Source organism: Dryas octopetala, chromosome 7, assembly GCF_963921425.1.
Source record: "Dryas octopetala chromosome 7, drDryOcto1.1, whole genome shotgun sequence".
Lineage (NCBI taxonomy): Eukaryota > Viridiplantae > Streptophyta > Magnoliopsida > Rosales > Rosaceae > Dryas > Dryas octopetala.
The window spans coordinates 17,526,110-17,547,462 of record NC_141372.1 but is presented as its reverse complement, the minus strand read 5'-3'; the positions used below and the strand labels follow the sequence as shown (position 1 = coordinate 17,547,462).

The window sequence follows — 21,353 nt, the reverse complement described above, 5'->3', positions numbered from 1 at the left end:
AAAATTGACCAACAATAGTATAGGGGAAATAAAGTCCAAGATGAGGGAAAGAAAACCCACCTGGAATTGAGGGAATTGGTGTCAGAAATTGGCCGGAAATGAGGAGAGAGGTCGGCGCCCTGTGGTGGTTTTCTGAGTAGAAATTGCACTGGTGGAAGGACGGGGTGGTTGATCGACGCCGGGGGAGCACGCCGGTGGGTCTGGGTCGGTGGAAGGTGGCCGACGGCGTGGTTTCCAGTGGTAGCTGTGTGTGTGCGCAGGGGAGGTGCGAGAGAGAGAGAGAGAGAGAGAGAGAGAGAGAGAGAGAGAGAGAGGGAGCTCGGGGGAGGGAGGGTGGTCAGCGTCTGGGGTTGCTCGCCGGAATCCAAGTCGGCGGGAGTGGCCGGCGATGGTGTCTCGGAGGGGGGGTGTGTGTGCACGGGGAGGAAGGCTCCAGAGAGCCCGAGAGAAGTCGGGGGGAGGGGGGGGAAAGAAATCTGAGGAGAGAGAGACACATTTTGGGTTTTTAAAACTCATTTCTATAAATTTACAAAATTGCCCCTCGTTTCAATTGCCCGTATCTCTCAAACCGTAACTCGGATCGACGCGTGCTACGTCTCTACGAACTCGTGGACTCGAGACCTATTCAACGTGGCCAAAAGTCAAAGACGAAAGCCCACTAATTTTAAAAGTCAATTTTTTTTGTCAAGCCCAATTTAAAACAGAAATTAAAAATTAAATCAAAACCCTTTTTAATTTCCAAATAAATTCCCCAAAATGATCCAAATAAATTTTCAAAATATTTAAAAATAACTTTTGAGAAAAATACGAAGTCTCAAAATTCAATTTCTCACTATGCCTCTAAATGACCATTACGAATAAAACATAAAAATTTTAATTTCTAATGGAATTTGGGCCGGGTCGTTACACCAAATTAAAACAAAAATAAAATAAATAAAAATTTTAAATCCAAACCCTTTTTATTTTCCCAATAAATTTCAAAATCTTTAAAAATACAATTCAACATCTTTTAAAAACCTCTCAAAACCATAGTCAAATAAAAATTTAAATTTCTAGTGGAAATTTGGGTCGGGTCGTTACACCCCATCATCACTAGCTACAGAGAGAGAGAGAGAGAGATGATTCAAAGTTTCATTTTGCTAGTTTTCACACTTGTTATTGTCAATAATTCTTCCAAGTTTGTCTAAATTTTGTTAGTTTACCCAATTTTTGCTGAATGCACTTTTCAATACTTTGAGATCCTTGCTGCCATCTTATTAATTAATGCACTTTTCTTTCTTGTTTTCAGTGGAGTAACCTGAAGAACAAGAGGAGCAGTTACACACATGAACAAATAGATGAAGTCCGGGTTGAATGGGGAGATTATGTTTCCATGAATTTTATTTAGACTAATATGCATGTTTTTGGTACCTTTTTGAGCATTTTGTTGTAGATATGAAGATATATACTAGCTAGTTCAGATTCAAATCTTTTGTATAGGCAGAATTTAGGCCTAGCTGAATTGTACTGTCATGCCTTCATTATTTTTGTACATGTTGGCATGTGTTTAATTAGGATCTAGCTAGCTAGAGATGGATTTTGTGAAGGTTATGGAGATAGGATAGTGATTTTGAGGTATACATGATGAGGGCTATCCATCTTTTTATATGGATTTGTAATCTTATTTTGTTAACTTCATTACTGAGTTTGGATGTTGGATTCATTTATATGAATAGAAGAATTTAAGTTGGATTACTTTAGAAGCTTAGTAATTGTTGCGTGGATGCATATTTACCAATTAATTTTTATCCATATCAGAAGTATATCAGATTATGTAAAAATGCAACGATAAGGAATGATGTTTAAACATCATTTAAAAAACAAAAAACCGATATGTAAAGGATACTTTTATATCAGATTTCAAGTACAAAACCGATATGTTATACACCTTTTATATCCGATTTCAAGTACAAAACCGATATGTTATACACCTTTTATATCCGATTTTAAGTACAAAACCGATATGTTATATACCTTGTATATCCGATTTTAAGTACAAAACCGATATGTTATACACCTTTTATATCCGATTTTAATTTAAAAATGATATGTTATCCACTTTTTATATCATATTTTAAGTACAAACCGATATTTTATCTACCTTTTATATCAGATTTTAAGTATCAAACCGATATGTAATACACCATTTATATCCAATTTTAATTACAAAACCGATATGCTATACTCATTTTATATCTGATTTTAAGTACCAAGACGATATTGAATACATTTTTTATATCGGTTCCAAAATTACTAATGATATCATAAGTATCTTACATATCGGAATGAAGTTTTTAAGATATCAGAAATGATTAATATCTGATAACGATGGTGGTATATCATATCAGATTATCAAACAAATACGATATCTAATATAGTATAGACATCAGTGTATAACCGATATGTAATATGGGAGAATAGATATCGGCACTCAATATATCGGTTGGAAACCTAAATAGATATCGGTTGGAAACCTAAATAGATATCGGTTTATCATTGATATATATTAAGGTTTTTCTTGTAGTGACGTTTGATGATTAATTATATTTCTTGACTATATTGAGTTTGAATTTAAGCTACAAGATTTTGAGTTAGAATTTCGTTTTCAAAATCTTCTATCCTAAGTTTAAATTGATATTTATGATTTATGCATGACAATCTAAATAAGTTTTACATAATATTTTGAGGAAATTGATTTGAATTAATTAATACATGGGGGTGGCTATTCAGACCATTCAAAAATGCTGAGTTCACCACCCTCCTTTTTTTATTTTACAAATATTCCTAATATACCCTTAAAAAAAACCACCTGACAGGACTGCCCCCAGATTCCACCCTGAAACCCGGAGAGGTCCTGCGGGAATCCAAAATCAAGGAAAATCCTACCGAAAATTCGGCAGAACCTCCCCTGAAAATGGACTAACCCAGAAATTTTATACCTGTTAAAACACACACTTCTAAGTCATCAACCACCTCTACCACAACCAAATAGGGTCTCAGACCCAACAATTTCACAGAGAAACCAACTAAATATTTAAAGTGGTTATCAGAGCCTCTAATCTATTACAAAGAATTTTACACCGGAAAATAAAATGACGCCTACTGGATGTAACCACCTCGACGTGATTGGCTCGACCTCCACCAAAGCTACTACCTGGGGGGAAACAATTTAAAACAAAACAAGATAAACCGTGAGACAAACTCAGTGAGTGGACAGTTTAATAAAATGAAATCAAAAGTAAAATTCATGTTTCAGAAAATCCTCCAAAATCACGTTTAGCTCTAAAACCTCACGTCACTCTTTGAAATCCCACAGTTTTAAAATCATTTCCAATCATTAAGAGTGTTATAACACTAAAGGACTCAAGGAAAAGATATTTCAAACACATTTCTCAAAAGCCAACCATCTAAATTAGTAAAGTCATAAAAATAATAATAAAATCGAAATCATTATAAAACTCGAAAGATATTCCTCACTTAAAATCCATACTTAAACTCTGAAGATACCAATTTCATTTTCCACCATGCTATATACCCTGAATAATCCTGGCCATACACCTATGCGGAATTCCTGCATCGCACAGGCAGACAATATCCTGGCCATACACACGCGTGGAGTGAAATCCAACACGTGCATCAGGCAATATCCTGGCCATACACACGTGCGAATAAAATCAACACGTGCAGGCAATCCTGGTCATACGTGCACGCAGAGCAGCCCCCAAAGGGCGAAGCATCCCGACACACGGCCCAAAGCCTATATGTGTGCCGTGATGGGTCCCAAAGACCTATGTATCTAATAACCTGGAGGGTACTGCAAAGGGTGGTTTGAAAACCATTTTTCCATAAACCAAATAATAGATCTTTTTTCCATTGACAATAAATATCATAGTCCTTTTCCGAAAGAAACTTTAAATCCATAAGCCAATATATGAAATTCGAATCAAATTCAATATACAGGGACCGAAATAATACTTTTCGACAAAAACGAAATATTAAATAAACCTTGTATATAAAATGAGAAACCAAATTCCTTTCCCAAGCCCAACAACTCGCTAAAACTAATATGAAAATATATGGTTTTAAAACTTATTTATGAACACAATTGAAATTCGAAATCCATCGCCATTGATCAAATCCCAAATTAAAATCAACATCACGGAATAATTAAAATGATACGATTTTCATAACTTATTAAGGATTAAACAACCAATTCAAAGATTTTTATTTCTCAAACAATAATTAGAAAATAAGTATAAATTAAATTATAAACTTTCATAAACATTTTCAAAAATAAAAATTCACTCACAGTGAGAATCCTAGCTCCGATCCTCCGCCGAATCGTTTCGAACCCCGGTCGTCTCGCCTATAACACAAACGATAAATTATAAAATTAGTCTCGACTCCAATACGTTTAATTTTGCATGTGTGTTAATCCTAATGTCCCGCTAAACTCACGCTCAAGTAACGGTTATAAATCATCTTCCTCAAAACTATACGCTCTCTAACATATTCCTAAACCATCTCGAAACTTCCCGGCTCACACCAACGCCACCCACACTTCTAAAACCAATTTTAAATCTCGAAAATAAATCTACGTAGCCCACCTCAATCGAGCACACCGTCTGAGAGTAAGTTCGATATCGGAAAGGTATCCAAACATTTAATCCATTAATACCCAAATAAACCTTACGTGTGTTATGCCTTGACCTAGGTTCACTCGGGAATCGTTTTCAATATAGAAAACATATCCAATATCAATCCAAATTGGGGTTTCGTAAACTCTGGAAAATTTCCATCTAAACACAATTAATAACCAACTCCAAAAGAGTTTTAAATTCAAGTATCAAAAGAAATTGGCGGCTAGTTGATCAGAACCGCCGCTTTCGCCGCTTAAAGTGGCAGCCACAAATGCACCAAAACTAGACTTCACAAATTTCTCCCAATTTCCTCCAAATTTCAATCCTACACAGCCATTGGATTTCCTAGAGACAAAATTTATCCAAAACAACATCACAATAGCCCCCCAATCCAAAGCCCACAGAAATTCCGAAATGACCCTCAACCCCTATATTTCATCTTCAGCAAATTCTCAAAATTAAACAACTAAACCATAAGAGGGTAAAAGCCCACTGAGAAGGGAAGGGAATCCACCTAATTTCGAAGTGGATGGCACTGTAGCTAGGCCAGAATCCGGCGAGACAGAAGGTGTCTCTAGCGTCGTTACTGTACGCGTGGGGCTGGGCTGGCTGGAGGAGGCGTCGGGGGAGGTGGTCGGCGTCGGGAAGGCTCGCCGAAGGTCTCAGGTGGCCAAAATGGCCGGCGACTACAGGCGATGGCAAATGGGCCTCCTCTGGCCTTGTTCGCTCGCGCAAGTGGGCTGGGCTGCAAGGGGTGACTGGGGTGTGGTGGTCGGTGCGATGGGGTGGGGTCACGCTGGTGAGGCTGATCGGCGAGTGGTGGTCGACGGCGGCTGGGTGGTGGTGGTAGTCGGTTGGTGCTGGGTGGTTGTGGGGGAGGAGAAAACCGAGAGAGAGAGAGTGCGGGGGTGAGAAATAGAAAGGGAGAGAGAAAGTTCTAGAGAGAGAGAGAAAGTTCTAAAAAAAAATCTGATTTTTAAACCCAATTTGTCCATTTTACGAAATTGCCCCTCGCTTCAAACGCCCATATCTTTCAAACTGTAACTCGGATTGACGCGTGCCGCGTGTCTATGAAATCGTGAGTTCGAAACCTATCCAACGGACCCGAAGTCAAAATCGAAATCTCATTTATTTTAAAAGTCAACTTTGGGTCAAACCCCAAATTAAAACAAAAATAAAAATTTAAATCAAACCCCTTTTTATTTTCCAAATAAACCTCAAAATCTTTAAAATGCAATTCCACACCTAAAAAAAAAAAAAAATCTCTTAAAAAACATAGTTAAATAAAAATTTAAATTTTTAGTGAAAATTTGGGTCAGATCGTTACACCACCAAACCCCATCCCTCCCACCCACCCGCCGGACCAGTCACTCTCTCTCTCTTCGGTGTGTCGCCATCCGGCGATCAGTGGCGGCGAGACCACCACCAGTCAACTCGTTTGCCTCTCCTCTCTCTCCCCATGGTAGCCTTCAAACTAGGAAAGCCCAGAAAACTCGAACCAAGGCGAAGACCCGATCGGCCCCTTTGCCGACAATCTTCCTTTTCCGGCGGAGTTGAGACACCGGACCACTTGGGTTTTGTTCCCCAGGTCACGGCGAGTCCAACCCTGGTCTTCCCTTACTCATCCGACCACCATGTGCGGCTAATCGACGTCGTGAAGCTCCGCGGCTTTCGTCGCCGATTTCGACAGATTCCGGCGATGAATTGGGTCGATCCATGTATGATTTTCGATCCTCTCGTTGTGTTCTTGTTGTTGGTCAGATTGGTTTGAACCAATTATGGGGAGGGGTGGTGGTGGCAGTGGTGAGGTCTGGTGGTGGTAGTGGGTGTGTTGTTAATGGTGGCAGGGGTAAAATAGGAAAAAATGGGGAAAAAATCTTAGGGTGGTCAACTCAATATTTTAGGGTGGTCAGAATAGCCTCCCCCTTAATACATTCATCATGTTGGGTTTATTTTCATTGGAGAGCATGTTTTAAACAATTTGAGGAATTTCATTTATATTCGAAAAATTTTGTTTTAGGCTTTTGGATAAAATTAAATATTAATATTTGAAAATTGTGGTGGAAATTAGGAACTATATATATATTTTTTTTTTTTGCGTATTCAAAGTTTCATGGATTTATGTATTGAGATGTTGTGGGTTGAACAAATGCATATTTGATGAGTTTGGATTTGTTAAAGAAAGTTTTGGAAGAATAATGGAAGGATTTGAAATTTGAATTTATTTATTTATGATTTGGTTATTGTGAGACCCCGTATTTTCCAGATAATTATTTTAAATATTTTGAATATTTATTTTAAGGATTTTGAGATTTATTTGGAAAATAAAAAGGGTTTTGATTTAATTTTAAATTTTTATTCTATTGAGCTTTTGGTTTTGACTTTGGGCCCGTTGGAAAGGTTTCGAGTCCACGGGTTTCGTAGACACGAAGCACGCGTCGATCCGAGTTACGGTTTGAAAGTTACGGGCAATTGAAGTGAGTAGCAAACTTGTAATTTTTATAAAAGTGGTTTTGAAACCACAAAAGTTAGTTCTCTCTCCTCATTTTTCCTCTCTCTCCTCATTTTTCCTCTCTCTCTCTCTCTCTCTCTCTCTCTCTCTCTCTCTCTCTCTCTCTCTCTCTCGCTCCTCACCCTCGCCGCCTGCCACCGGCGCATCTGGCGGCGGCTGGGCTGGGTGTTCGCCACCCTCCCCTCTCTACCTGTGGACTCTGTCTCTCCAGCTGATCACCCACGACGAAGGAACGACGCGGAACAGCCGAGCCTCTCCTCGTCGGCGATCTCATTTTTCCGGCCACGACGCGACTCCGAGCCACTTGGGTTCTCTTCCCCAGGTCCCGGCGAGCCTCCCCGTGGTTACACCATGCTTCGATGACCACAAACGGCGGCGGATCGAAGAATTTTTTCCGGCGGCTTCTCTGGCGATTTTCGAGCTTTTCCGGCGATAATTGGCCGTTGACCCAAGTATAAATGTTGATCCTCTGACGTCTCATTCATGTCTGTGTACTTAGTTTGAGCCATTTGTGATTCGAATCTGACTTTCCTATTTTCTAGCCACGACTACTGTAGCTCCGCCTTGTGTGGCGGCGTTTTGGTCGTTTTTCTTCGTTGTTCTGACTCTTCGGAACCTCCAGAAGCTTCTCCTGGTCCGGTGGTGAGTTTTGTGGTGTTTTCTGTGTTGTTTGGGGGCTGGGCAGCCACTGTGTGTGGTGGCGGCCGCCCGTTTCGGTCGTTCAGCGACCATTTGTGTTCCTAATTGGTTTTTATTTGGTTGTCTGGTCTTAACAGGTACACGGGCTCGGGAAATCTCTTTCCCTATGCCGTTATGCTGCTGGATTTGATATCCGAGCAAAGGAGCCAAGAAGGTCATTTCAGTCTTTTCACGTGGTTGCACTGTGAGTGAAATTAGATAGTCTGTTTTGTTGCTTTGTGTGCTTGTGTGCATATGTTTGCTAGGATTTGGTTTGGCTAGGACTTGGTAAAGTCTAGCCTTGAATCCTGAGGATGAGAATGTTGATGATTAGCATTGAGATTATGGGTTGATGTGTGGTTTGGATTATTGCGAATCAGTTAGAGATATGGTATAGGCTTTATAAATTATGTTTAAGGTTAATGGTGGATGATTAAGCTTGAATTGTTGGAATGACTATTACATTTTTACTAATGGGATTTTATTGTGGAATTAAAGAAATTTGATTTATCTTGATACTTGGATGATTGGCAATGAAATTATTATGTGATATGAAAATTGAGGATATTATTGAGGATAATCATTTCGTCATTTCACTCATACGAGCTCTACTGAGCTTACCGGGTTGTTTGTTTGAATGACCCGGTGTACCATGGATATGGTGCAGTGTGGTTGTGGTTGTTTTGCAGGTTAAGCAGACTGAGGAAGCAGTGAGGAGAAGACGAGGTAGTGATGAGTATTCATTTTACGTTATTTTATGATACTAACTCTCTAACCTAGAGTGTTAGAACTCGATACTTTGGTGTCTGTTATCTTGTTTTTGTGTTTTTAGGTCTAATGAAGCAAAAATAGGAAATAGGAGCAAATGGAGCCGTTTTGGGACATTTCCTGGACAAACTAGGAAACGAGCAGAAATCCTAGTCAAATGAGGATTCCTAGTCACAAGAAGAAACATCAAGCCCAGAACCATCATTGTCAAGCCAGAAATGAGAAATCCTAATTGAAGCAGGAATTCCTGGTTGAACTAGGAAACCTAATCCTACTAGGAAAAGGAGTCCTGATGAGACTAGGGGTCACTAGGGGCAATATGGTCATTATGAGAAGTTGAAATGGACAAGGAATCCTACATCTACAAGGAATCCTAGTGGGACTAGGAAAGGTTGGTCAAAGTCAACTCTATTAAGTCAAGGTTCTAGAAGCTTCTAGAAGGTGGTGGACATCCTGGAAATGAGGGGCGAAATGGAAAGTTAAAGTCAATGGTCAAGGGTCAACTATGACATGTCATCAAGTCAAATGGGCCATGGGCCTATGTGGAAGTTAATGGCCAGGTGGCAGCCCATGCATACATGCGCATCTCATGCAAGCCCATGTGCCTAAACCTAGCAGCCCAAGTCCATCACGCCATGCAAGGTGGCAGCCCATGCACTGAAACCCTAGGGCCTATGTGCAACCCATTCAGCCCAAGTCATGCAGCCATGCGCAAGCTAGAAGGGAGGAAGCCCATCACGTCACCTGCAGCAGCCCATCCCATATAGCCATGCGCAAGTCATGCAGCCCAAGTCCATCACGCCATGCAAAGAGAAAGCCCAAGGAATCCTAGCTGAAAAAGAAGTCAAAACCCTGGAAAATAGAGCACCAATTTCGACAATAATTCTGTAATTCTCCAGAGAGAACCAGGTAGCATACCATATATGATTGGAAAGATACGGATGTTAGCTTCAAAGGGAATTTTACGGATTTTAATTCCGAGTTTTCTAGCTCAAGATATTACCATTTTAGTGGAGGTAGCGCAGCAGTTCCGCGAGCTGAAAATAAGTTACGCCCAAAAAGAGCCCAAATCAGCCCAAAGCCCACTTTTGGCCGAAAATTAGAAGTCTTAAGGAGCAAGAAATTCACTTAAGCCCATGTTCTTTTAATGAAACCCTAGCCGCACCTTGTCTTCTCCTTGCCTCCCAAGGAATCCTCATCTCACCTCTATAAATATATCCTATTCTCTCATTGTTTAGGGTTCCCATATTTTTATATTTTCAGAATTCAAAGAGAGAGGGGGAAGCCGAATTTCAGAGAGAGAGAGTGAGAAGGTGGCGCCACTTGAGGGAGAATGAGAGACCATGTGCCGCAGCCCTAGCTCACCTTTGCCGTGAGCCTCCTTGCTGCTATGTCTCTCCTCTTCTTCTCTCTTGTGCCGCTGCCACCCTCTTGTGATGTTCTTTGTTTTTCTTTTGATTTTCTTCTTTTTCTTTAGTTAATTAGTTGTTCTTGCTTTCATTGTGGATTTAATTATTATAATGGAAGTTAGATCTCTTATTTTCTTTATTATTATGTTTTGAGTTTTTTTATTGCTTTGCTAAGTTGGATGATGAAACTTTAATTGTGAGTTATGCAATGGTGACACTTGTGATTTAATTTGATGTATGTAGTAAGTCCTTGATCTCTAGTAAAATTGACTCTATTTGTTTCACATCTTTGACTGATCACCTTAGGTTGCATGCATCTAGATTTATGTTGTGGAACTAAACAAGCTCGAAAGGATGATAGTTTTAGTAGGCAACAAGTGGGTATCCTAAGATAATACTCATGAGAAGAGGGATCATAGATGACATACAGTACATTAATTTGGAACTATGCGCTATGTGTTTATCGTTTTCACAAAACTTAATGACTCTTGCATGGGTAACAGCTGCCTTAGCTTAGCACTAGGGAACATGCAAGTTAACTGACTAGGGGAGGCTCAAGAAGCTCTTAGTATATGCATAAGGAGAACAATAGTTATGAGTGTCCTCAAGAAGGCCTTCGGCTGGTAAACTTTATTACATTTATGCATTATCTTGAATTGCTTGGTTGTATTTCCATCAATTGGTGTGGATTCTGAATTCTTAGCATTGCAATTGTGTGTGTGTGTGTATGTGGTGTGTGTGAGTTTAACAATCTACAAACCCCCCCTGCCGTGTGTGTGTGTTTGGTTATTCTAGTTGGTAAGTTGAATTGGTTTGATGTGTATTTACCTATTCCTCGTGGGATCGACCTCGTACTTATACGCTATGCTTACATGAGCGATTCGTATACTTGCGAGCTACAACTTGGTATTCGTTTCTAAATTCCAAGTAAAACAAGTTGTACAAAAAGGATCAACAAGTTTTTGGCGCCGTTGCCGGGGAATGGTGTCTAATATCAATGAATTGGTTTAATTAGTCATTAGAATTAGGTTATATTAGCTAGATTTCAGTTTTGGTTAATTTTTAGTTTTTAATAAATGCCATGCCTTTATTTGCATTCTTTCTACTGATTGTGTGTTTTTCTCTTGATTAGGTGTGTTTATGAACCCTGAGCTTGTTGCAAGGTTGGAGAGGCTCAAAAAGGAGACTTTAGGTACATCACAAGCCAGCCCGCAACCTAGTGCATCAGATTCAAGTAGTGAAGAGACTGAGAGTGTCGACATGGCTGAGACAAACGAGATGATGCCGCAGCCCCTGAGCCATTTTTCAGCACCTTCGCTGCCCACTCAACCATCTTGCATTCGGTATGCAACCATAGCCACTGATTTCGAAATCAAGAGTGGCCAGATTCACTTGTTGCCGAGCTACCATGGGCTGAATGGGGAGGATCCAATCCACTTTTTGAAGGAGTTTTCCGGGGTTTGTGAAGCCGCACAGTTGAGGGGTCTGAATGCCGATCAATACCGTTTGAGGATGTTCCCTTTTGCGCTTAAGGACAAGGCAAAGAGGTGGTTGTATTCGCTGCCCAGTGGTTCCATTTCGACATGAGATGATCTTTCGAGCAAGTTCCTGAACAAATTTTATTCCATTTCCAAGACAAATTCGATTCGGAAGGAGATCCTTGGATTTGTGCAGAAAGCGGATGAGCCATTCCATGAGACTTGGGACAGATTCAATGAGTTACTTACTAGCTGCCCACACCATAACCTATCTCCTTGGTATGTGATTTGTTTTTTTTATCAGGGATTATTGGAGAGAGATCAAGCCAAGGTGGATTCGGCATGTGGTGGTGCGTTTATGTCAAAGACAGAGGATGAGGCTACAGATTTGTTTGAGTCACTCTCTTTGAGTTCTCAACAATGGGATTCCAATCGTTCGAGAGGAGGACCAAAGAGAGGGTTATATGAGGTAGCTGATGTGCCAAACACCATGGGGGGACAGATTTTGGAAATCAAGACTATGGTGCAGAAGTTATCTTTGGCTCAAGAGAAGATGATGGGTATGCAAGAACAAGGAGGTGATGTGGAACACGTGAATCAGGTTGGGAATTATCCTAGGGTGCCATATGATCCATTTTCTAACACTTATAACCCTGGATGGAAGAACAACCATAATTTCAGGTGGAGCAATAACAATGGACAGCAAGCTAGTGGGAGCACCAACAAGCCATATATGCACCCTAATGCCGAGAGGTCTAGTTTGGAGGACAAGATTGCTCAGATTGCTCAAAGCACCACTTCCATTGCTCAGAGTACCAATGCCTTCATGAACCGTACCGAGCAGCAGATGCAAGCCAATTCGAAGGCTATTGCACATTTGGAGAGTCAAATGGGTCAGATTGCCACTACTTTGGGTCAGAGAGAGAAGGGGAAATTTCCAAGCCAGCCCATCGTCAACCCGAAGAATGAGGAGCATGTAAATGCTATTTTGAGGACTACTCCAAGAAAGAGAGTTAGAGTGGTCAAGACTAAGGAGGTGATTGAGATCATGGATAGTGAAGAAGAGGAGGATCCGGAAATGATTGAAGAGAAATATGACACACGTGTGATTCCCCTCATTCCGGACATCGACATCACTAAGTTTCCAGCAACCATGAGGGAGTTGAAGTCTATTGAGAAGAAGGTTGAGGAGCAAGGGCATAGTCACAACGTTCCTAGGGAGATTTGTGGTTATCTCTTTGTAACGACCCGACCCAAATTTTCACTAGAAATTTAAATTTTTATTAAACTATGCTTTAAAGATATTTTTTTTAAAAAAGATGTTGAATTGTATTTTAAAGATTTTGGGATTTATTCGGAAAATAAAAAAGGTTTGGATTTAAAATTTTTATTTTATTATTGTTTTAATTTGGGGTTGACCAAAAGTTGACTTTTAAAATGAATGGGTTTTCGATTTTGACTTTGGGTCCGTTAGATAGGTTTCGAGCCCACGAGTTCATAGACACGTAGCACGCATCGTTTCGAGTTACGGTTTAAAAGATACGGACATGTGAAGTGAGGGGTAATTTTGTAAATTTATAAAAGTAGGTTTTTAAATACCCAAAATCTGATTTTTTCTCTCTCTCTCTAGAATTTTCTACACACTTCTCTCTCCTTTTATTTCTCTCTCCCCGCACCCCCTTTCTCTTCGTGTCTCCTCACCCCTGCACACCGGCACCTCCCTCCCAGCCATCATCACCAGCCACCCCTGCCGACACCAACCTCCGGTGAGCACCCCCAGGGGCCGACCACCCTCCCCTAAGCTCACTCTCTCTTTCTCTCATTTTCTCTCTCCCCGACCCTCTCTCTTCTTCTTCCCTGCGCGCGACCTCACCATTGGGAGCAGTGGTCCGGCCACTTTCCCGGCAACGCGAGGCCACCAGCGTGATCCCCTTAGGCCGGCCATCCATCCCCGAAGCCTCCTCGAGCAGGCCAATTGTTTCCACATGCAGAAACCACCGGAGAAGCCAGCAGCCACCGTCGGCCATTTCGTCGATCCCACCCGTTTTCAGCCACCGTTGGCCGTGATTCTTGAGGGGTTTTACTCCTTTAGGTATGGGCTTTCATTCCCCCTTGGTTTAGTTGATAAATTTTGAGTATTTTCGCGAATTGAAATTTTGGAGTTTATAGCCATTTCGGGTTATCTTGGGTTTTCGAATTTGGGGGCTATTGTGATGCTGTTTTGGATAAATTTTGTCTCTAGGAAACCCAATGGCTGTGTAGGATTGAAATTTGGAGGAAATTGGGAGAAATTTGTGAAATCTAGTTTTGGTGCGTTTGTGGCTGCCACTTTAAGCGGCGGAAGCGGCGGTTCTGATCAACCAGCCGCCAATTTCTTTTGATACTTGAATTTAAAACTCTTTTGGAGTTGGTTATTAATTGTGTTTAGGTGGAAATTTTCCGGAGTTTACGAAACCCCAATTTGGATTGATATTGGATATGTTTTCTATATTGAAAACGATTCCCGAGTGAACCTAGGTCGAGGCATAACACACGTAAGGTTTATTTGGGTATTAATGGATTAAATGTTTGGATATTTTTCCGATATCGAACTTACTCTCAGACGGTGTGCTCGATGGAGGTTGGCTACGTAGATTTATTTTCGAAATTTGAAATTGGTTTTAGAAGTGTGGGTGACGTTGGTGTGAGCCGGGAAGTTTCGAGATGGTTTAGGAATATAGTAGAGAGCGTATAGTTTTGAGGAAGATGATTTATAACCGTTACTTGAGCGTGAGTTTGGCGGGACATTAGGATTAACACCCATGCAAAATTTAATGTATTGGAGTCAAGACTAATTTCATAATTTATCGTTTGTGTTATAGGCGAGACGACCGGGGTTCGTGACGATCCGGCGGAGGATCGACATTAGATCTTCTCACTGTGAGTGGACTCTCATTTCTTTAAATGATTTATGAAATTTGCGTTTTATTTTGGTTAATTGAGTTTGATTTAGAAATAACAAATGTGAGCGAACTTTGGTTTTCAAATAAATTTATAAAAGATTTCATTAATCCTATTATGCATGAATTTGATTTGGGATTTGAAGAAAATGTTGGATTTCGGATTTCAATGCTTCATAAGAAAGTTTTTTTTAAACATATATTTACATGTTGGTTTTAGTGAGTTGTTGGACTTTGGGAAAAGAATTTAATTTCTCATTTTATATACAAGTTTCATTTAATATTTCAGTTTTGTCGAAAAGTATTATTTTGATTTATGTATATCGATTTTTATTTGAATTTCGTATGTTAGCTTATGGATTTTAAGTTCCTTTTTGGGAAAATATCTTGATATTTATTCTTGGTGGAAAAAGGATTATGATTTGGTTATGGAAAATGGTTTTCAAAACCACCCTTTGCAGTACCCTACAGGTTATCAGATTTAATAGGTCTTTGGGACCCATCACGATGCACATATAGGCTTTGGGCCGTGTGTCGGGATGCTTCGCCCTTTGGGGGCCGCTCTGCGTGCACGTACGACCAGGATTTGCCTGCACGTGCTGATTTTATTCACACGTGTGTATGGCCAGGATATTGCCTGCACGTGTTGGATTTACTCCACACGTGTGTATGGCCAGGATATTGCCTGCACGTGTTGGATTTCACTCCACGCGTGTGTATGGCCAGGATTATTCAGGGTATATAGCATGGTGGAAAATAAATTTGGTTATTTTCGGAAATTATCAAATATGTTTTTAAGTGAGGGATTTCTTTTGAATTCCATCAAGGTTGTTGTTACGATGTTTTTACGGTTCGGTTGTTTTAAGAAATTGTTTTCTTGAGAAAATATATATCGTTTTATGAGATTCTTTAAATTTAAATAAACTTTATGGTTTTAAAACTGGGGGATTTCAGAGAGTGACGTGAGGTCTTGGTGCTAAATGTGGTTTTGAAGGATTTTCTGAAAAAGAAAGTTTACTTTTATTTTCGTTTTTATTAAACTGTCCACTCACTGAGTTTGTCTCACGGTTTATTTTCTTTTGTCTTAAATTGTTCCCCCCAGGTAGTAGCTTTGGTGGAGGTCGAGCCAAACGCGTCGAGGCATAGCATCCATTTTTTCATTCCCGGACCCTGTAGGCGCCATGTTTATTTTTGTAAAAACTTATTAGTAGCTCTGATAACCACTCCTAAGGTTTAAGTTGGATTTCTGTGAAATTGTTGGGTCTGAGACCCTATTTTGGTTGTGGTAGAGGTGGTTGCTGTTTAGAAGTGCATTTTAACAGGTATAAGAATTCTGGGTTAGTCCATTTTCAGGGGAGGTTCTGCTGAAATTTCGGTAGGATTTTCTTTGAATTTGGATTCCCGCAGGACCTCTTCGGGTTTCAGGGTGGAATCCGGGGGCGGTCCTGACAACTTGGTATCAGAGCATTAGGTTTTAATTTTCCTGTAGACTCTGCACCTCCTGTGCGTCCTTCAGTGTACAAAAAGGTTTTCCTCCGCTAGTATAGATATAGCTCCTCGACGTGGCCGACCTCAAAGTAGAGTGTGGTAAGATTATGGGGGTAGATTTAATACGATTAACGTGAGTGTTACGTTTGCAGTATGCTAGTATTACAAATTGGGTCGTTCTCGTGAGGATTTCTTTTTGATAATTAGTAACTGCGGAATTGAGAATGCATTGTTAAATGTTTCAGTACTTCGTTTGAAGCCCATTCGAGGAAATCAAGTTGGAATTTTATTGAATTTAACGTTATTAGAATTATAGATTTCCTTAGAGATTAAGTATCAAAGATGTGACACAGTGAAGCTTAGTTAAACTTTGATGGTTTACAATAAGGATGGCGAAGGATAGATGCTTGCGTATTAAGATAAAAGTATCATAATAACAATTAAGGGATAAAAGAATTGTTTTTATTTTGGAAGTCTAGTGAGGACAATGAAGGAATTTGAGTAGAGAAAGACATGACTTAAAGGAATGATAGGAGAAATTAGAAGGTGGTAGGCATATGGAAAGCAAGAGATCCAAGTATTGGATTTAAGTAAGGGTTGATATTAGAGGAGGAAGGACGTCACAAAGCGATGACGTATGAAGTGATGTTTTTATTTAAAAGAGTAAGCTTGAAATTGTTGTAATTCCACTAATCTAGCTTTCTTAACTTGGGGCATGTGAGTACTTGATGGATTAACGATAACTTATGGATGGTAATGAGGAGCTAGACCATTTTGGAGACATAAGTATCTTGTGATGAAAGTCTGGGTAGTTGGAGTCGAGATAGACTTAAATACATCACACATTGCTAAGGAAATGATAGGAGCTTAAGGGTGACCCTTTAGTTCACGATAGAATTTATTTCTCATTTTCAGGGATATGTAAGGAATAGTGTGGAAGACGTAGTAATTAACGATACTTGAAGTCGCGATCATATTTTACGTTGGATACATTTGGAGATCAAAAGGTTAATCAGAGTGGCGCAGCGGAAGCGTAGTGGTGCCAGTCCAGCCATGTCAGTAGAGGTGGAGAACAACAGAGGAATCAGCCAGGACGCCCCAGAGCCCAGGGCAGAGTTTTCGCCATGACGCAGCAGGACGCTTTGGTTTCGTCAGACGTCATCATGGGTACATTATCTAACTTTGAACATGATACGATATTTTCGATAGACTTCAGGAGACACACACTCTAGCTTGTCACATATTCGTGTTTTGAGTAAACTTTCTCGATTTGTGGGTTAGAGTGGTTTTCAAATGATTTAAAGGTTTTAAATTGATTTACTTCGTAATGATTTTATTCTTAAAAACTTTATCTAGAGTTTGGCGCTTCTACCACATTTTCAAGTTTTTATTTTTGAGGCTTACTAAATTTATTTAGGTTCATTGTGGAGTGATCTTTTTAGTTTAAATGTTTTTGGTTTCCTCAAACGGAAGGAAATGTCAAAATTCAGGCATATTTCAACTTATGGTTGTTGAAAGGAGGTTTGATTTGATGGGCGATAAGAATTTTACAACTGTAATTCACTTAAATTAAGGTTTTCTACTAAATTTCGAGGATGAAATTTTTGTAAGGGGGGAAGGTTGTAACGACCCGACCCAAATTTTCACTAGAAATTTAAATTTTTATTTAACTATGCTTTAAAGATATTTTTTTTTAAAAAGATGTTGAATTGTATTTTAAAGATTTTGGGATTTATTCGGACAATAAAAAAGGTTTGGATTTAAAATTTTTATTTTATTATTGTTTTAATTTGGGGTTTGACCAAAAGTTGACTTTTAAAATGAATGGGTTTTCGATTTTGACTTTGGGTCCGTTAGATAGGTTTCGAGCCCACGAGTTCATAGACACGTAGCACGCATCGTTTCGAGTTACGGTTTAAAAGATACGGACATGTGAAGTGAGGGGTAATTTTGTAAATTTATAAAAGTAGGTTTTTAAATACCCAAAATCTGATTTTTTCTCTCTCTCTCTAGAATTTTCTACACACTTCTCTCTCCTTTTATTTCTCTCTCCCCGCACCCCCTTTCTCTTCGTGTCTCCTCACCCCTGCACACCGGCACCTCCCTCCCAGCCATCATCACCAGCCACCCCTGCCGACACCAACCTCCGGTGAGCACCCCCAGGGGCCGACCACCCTCCCCTAAGCTCACTCTCTCTTTCTCTCATTTTCTCTCTCCCCGACCCTCTCTCTTCTTCTTCCCTGCGCGCGACCTCACCATTGGGAGCAGTGGTCCGGCCACTTTCCCGGCAACGCGAGGCCACCAGCGTGATCCCCTTAGGCCGGCCATCCATCCCCGAAGCCTCCTCGAGCAGGCCAATTGTTTCCACATGCAGAAACCACCGGAGAAGCCAGCAGCCACCGTCGGCCATTTCGTCGATCCCACCCGTTTTCAGCCACCGTTGGCCGTGATTCTTGAGGGGTTTTACTCCTTTAGGTATGGGCTTTCATTCCCCCTTGGTTTAGTTGATAAATTTTGAGTATTTTCGCGAATTGAAATTTTGGAGTTTATAGCCATTTCGGGTTATCTTGGGTTTTCGAATTTGGGGGCTATTGTGATGCTGTTTTGGATAAATTTTGTCTCTAGGAAACCCAATGGCTGTGTAGGATTGAAATTTGGAGGAAATTGGGAGAAATTTGTGAAATCTAGTTTTGGTGCGTTTGTGGCTGCCACTTTAAGCGGCGGAAGCGGCGGTTCTGATCAACCAGCCGCCAATTTCTTTTGATACTTGAATTTAAAACTCTTTTGGAGTTGGTTATTAATTGTGTTTAGGTGGAAATTTTCCGGAGTTTACGAAACCCCAATTTGGATTGATATTGGATATGTTTTCTATATTGAAAACGATTCCCGAGTGAACCTAGGTCGAGGCATAACACACGTAAGGTTTATTTGGGTATTAATGGATTAAATGTTTGGATATTTTTCCGATATCGAACTTACTCTCAGACGGTGTGCTCGATGGAGGTTGGCTACGTAGATTTATTTTCGAAATTTGAAATTGGTTTTAGAAGTGTGGGTGACGTTGGTGTGAGCCGGGAAGTTTCGAGATGGTTTAGGAATATAGTAGAGAGCGTATAGTTTTGAGGAAGATGATTTATAACCGTTACTTGAGCGTGAGTTTGGCGGGACATTAGGATTAACACCCATGCAAAATTTAATGTATTGGAGTCAAGACTAATTTCATAATTTATCGTTTGTGTTATAGGCGAGACGACCGGGGTTCGTGACGATCCGGCGGAGGATCGACATTAGATCTTCTCACTGTGAGTGGACTCTCATTTCTTTAAATGATTTATGAAATTTGCGTTTTATTTTGGTTAATTGAGTTTGATTTAGAAATAACAAATGTGAGCGAACTTTGGTTTTCAAATAAATTTATAAAAGATTTCATTAATCCTATTATGCATGAATTTGATTTGGGATTTGAAGAAAATGTTGGATTTCGGATTTCAATGCTTCATAAGAAAGTTTTTTTTAAACATATATTTACATGTTGGTTTTAGTGAGTTGTTGGACTTTGGGAAAAGAATTTAATTTCTCATTTTATATACAAGTTTCATTTAATATTTCAGTTTTGTCGAAAAGTATTATTTTGATTTATGTATATCGATTTTTATTTGAATTTCGTATGTTAGCTTATGGATTTTAAGTTCCTTTTTGGGAAAATATCTTGATATTTATTCTTGGTGGAAAAAGGATTATGATTTGGTTATGGAAAATGGTTTTCAAAACCACCCTTTGCAGTACCCTACAGGTTATCAGATTTAATAGGTCTTTGGGACCCATCACGATGCACATATAGGCTTTGGGCCGTGTGTCGGGATGCTTCGCCCTTTGGGGGCCGCTCTGCGTGCACGTACGACCAGGATTTGCCTGCACGTGCTGATTTTATTCACACGTGTGTATGGCCAGGATATTGCCTGCACGTGTTGGATTTACTCCACACGTGTGTATGGCCAGGATATTGCCTGCACGTGTTGGATTTCACTCCACGCGTGTGTATGGCCAGGATTATTCAGGGTATATAGCATGGTGGAAAATAAATTTGGTTATTTTCGGAAATTATCAAATATGTTTTTAAGTGAGGGATTTCTTTTGAATTCCATCAAGGTTGTTGTTACGATGTTTTTACGGTTCGGTTGTTTTAAGAAATTGTTTTCTTGAGAAAATATATATCGTTTTATGAGATTCTTTAAATTTAAATAAACTTTATGGTTTTAAAACTGGGGGATTTCAGAGAGTGACGTGAGGTCTTGGTGCTAAATGTGGTTTTGAAGGATTTTCTGAAAAAGAAAGTTTACTTTTATTTTCGTTTTTATTAAACTGTCCACTCACTGAGTTTGTCTCACGGTTTATTTTCTTTTGTCTTAAATTGTTCCCCCCAGGTAGTAGCTTTGGTGGAGGTCGAGCCAAACGCGTCGAGGCATAGCATCCATTTTTTCATTCCCGGACCCTGTAGGCGCCATGTTTATTTTTGTAAAAACTTATTAGTAGCTCTGATAACCACTCCTAAGGTTTAAGTTGGATTTCTGTGAAATTGTTGGGTCTGAGACCCTATTTTGGTTGTGGTAGAGGTGGTTGCTGTTTAGAAGTGCATTTTAACAGGTATAAGAATTCTGGGTTAGTCCATTTTCAGGGGAGGTTCTGCCGAAATTTCGGTAGGATTTTCTTTGAATTTGGATTCCCGCAGGACCTCTTCGGGTTTCAGGGTGGAATCCGGGGGCGTTCCTGACACTCTTTGCATCTTTTCCAAGCAAGAAGAGGGATCCGGGCTCGTTGGTCATACCATGCAGCATAAGGGAGTATGAGATCGCCAATGCCATAATTGACAATGGCTCAGCTATCAATGTCATGCCGCTGGTGGTGTTCAAGAGGCTTGGATTTGTGGAGGCTGATTTGCAACCGTTCGATTTGAACATTCGCTTCGCCAACTCTTCAGTCGAGAAAGCCCGTGGTATGCTTGTGGATGTTTTGGTTAAATGTCGTAAATTACTAATTCCCTCTGATTTCATAGTGCTAGATGTGCCGAGACTTCCGGGCGACGTTTCGATTATTCTTGGGAGACAATTTTTGTGCACCTCTAACATGGAGTACAAGGCGATGGAGAGTACCATGAAGATTCGGCACTACACCAAGCAAGAGGTGTATTGTCTCACTTCCGAGATGCCACAAAGCGAGGAGATCACTTTTTATGGAGAGGAGAAGTCAGAAATGGAGAGCTTCTTCAGTGCGTTCTTAGGGAGTGCCGAGAGTAGCAGTGGCAAGAAGAAGAGGAAATGACGCAAGTAAAGGAGAAGGCAATGTCAGGCTGAAGACAGAAAAACAAGCGCTTATTGGGAGGCAACTCAAGTTTTTGTTTCGAA

General features: G+C 40.2%; 2 long non-coding RNA genes and 1 other non-coding gene across 3 annotated transcripts; 2 read left to right on the top strand and 1 right to left on the bottom strand.

The window, feature by feature from the left end:
• Window positions 1–11,687: 11,687 nt before the first annotated feature.
• LOC147280159 (small nucleolar RNA R71) lies at window positions 11,688–11,794 on the bottom strand. Its single transcript, XR_015123736.1, has one exon. It is a non-coding gene; the product is annotated as a small nucleolar RNA R71 (small nucleolar RNA).
• Window positions 11,795–13,554: 1,760 nt separating this feature from the next.
• On the top strand, window positions 13,555–15,769 carry LOC147280158 (uncharacterized). The gene is made up of 3 exons (XR_015123218.1): window positions 13,555–13,616; window positions 14,386–14,443; window positions 15,566–15,769. It is a non-coding gene; the product is annotated as an uncharacterized LOC147280158 (long non-coding RNA).
• A 2,595-nt stretch (window positions 15,770–18,364) lies between these two features.
• On the top strand, window positions 18,365–20,670 carry LOC147280157 (uncharacterized). Its single transcript, XR_015123216.1, has 3 exons — window positions 18,365–18,426; window positions 19,196–19,253; window positions 20,376–20,670. It is a non-coding gene; the product is annotated as an uncharacterized LOC147280157 (long non-coding RNA).
• Window positions 20,671–21,353: the final 683 nt, after the last annotated feature.